Genomic DNA, 1,380 nt, shown 5'->3' on the forward strand with positions numbered 1-1,380 from the left:
AAAAATTAATTTCGTTTATTCACGTCCTAATATATTTTCTGCTTCTTCGTTATGAATGCAAAATTAAAAAAAAATCAAAATATTGAATTTGAAGTAAAACCAATGGTATCTACTTAATTATCATATTGTTATAATGAACATATCCAAAAATTACGAAAAACGATAAAGTAGAAAATTAATTATTAATGAAAATAGTTTTTGTAGAAAAATAGCAAAATTTGAGTTTTTGCTAAAAAAAAAAACAATAACAGGAGAATTCGACTTATAACAAGGGAGGTAATTATTTTCTGAAAATTGAAAATCTTAGGCCAATTTAGCAAAATTCAATTTTTGCTAATTGTCTTTGAAAACTGTTTTCATTATTAATTAATTTTCTACCTTATCGTTTTTCGTAATTTTTGGATATGCTCATTATTGCGCATGCCAATTAAGTAGATACCATTCGCTTCACTTGAAATTCAATATATCATTTTTCGAATTTCGCTTTAATATCAAATAATAAAAAAAAAAACTATTAGCATATGGCCTTCTACTCTAACGGTTTCTTCCCCCAAACTGCTAGACTTGGGAATTCCTTTCCTGTTTCCTTCTCCCATTGCCTGTACTCACATACAGAAACTTAAATGAAATGTGAATAGGCATCTCGCTACTCAACTCTCCACAATACCCTGTTAGACATGATCCCAAATAATGGCAATACGCATACGCCTTGTTTGGAGTGAAAAATGAATAATATATATATATATATATATATATATATATATATATATATATATATATATATATATATAGTAAGTTATAAAATATATATGGTGATTAAGCTACACTGAATATTCCGCATTTCATCCACTCTAGGACTCTTCAGGCTTATGCGCGAATTTTGTGGTTGTCTGTCGTTTTTATATACACACTTTCTATTGAGATTTTAGTTAGCCAATCAGCTTTCTAGTATCCATTATAACTTACTAACTAGCTCTACCTACGTATTGAGCACTTTTGAAGTAAATACTTAAAGTTTACGCATAAATTTATACTTATTTTATGTTAATTTTATGTGAGGAAATGAAGTAGTTATATATATATATATATATATATATATATATATATATATATATATATATATATTAGAAGGGTGTTAAAGAAGTACATAAAACTTCTTTAAGATTAGACATATCAACGAGTATGGTAGCGCTTAAATATAGTAATAGCAATTATAGACAAAACAAATCATCCCCCTAGCTAGATGTTGCATTGAAATGTTTGCAACCTAGCGCCCATAGCCCCTCTTCTGATGAGAAGCATTAGACTTTGAAATAATTATGTATAAAGAGCATATAACACCTACCCCGACTCCCCAAATACGTGTTCTCCTTATTACAT

General features: G+C 28.1%; 1 protein-coding gene across 2 annotated transcripts in view; it reads right to left on the reverse strand.

Moving 5' to 3' along the window:
• Positions 1-1,078: 1,078 nt before the first annotated feature.
• Positions 1,079-1,380, reverse strand: part of LOC145268293 (angiopoietin-4-like) — a 111,212-nt gene continuing 110,910 nt past the window's right edge. For both annotated transcript variants that reach the window (XM_080123700.1, XM_080123701.1), the window contains exon 5: positions 1,079-1,380. This exon is cut by the window's right edge and continues 721 nt beyond it. The gene's annotated coding sequence lies outside the window, so the exon portion shown is untranslated.

Source organism: Euprymna scolopes, chromosome 43, assembly GCF_053919585.1.
Source record: "Euprymna scolopes isolate OS-2025 chromosome 43, ASM5391958v1, whole genome shotgun sequence".
Classification (NCBI taxonomy): Eukaryota; Metazoa; Mollusca; class Cephalopoda; order Sepiida; family Sepiolidae; genus Euprymna; species Euprymna scolopes.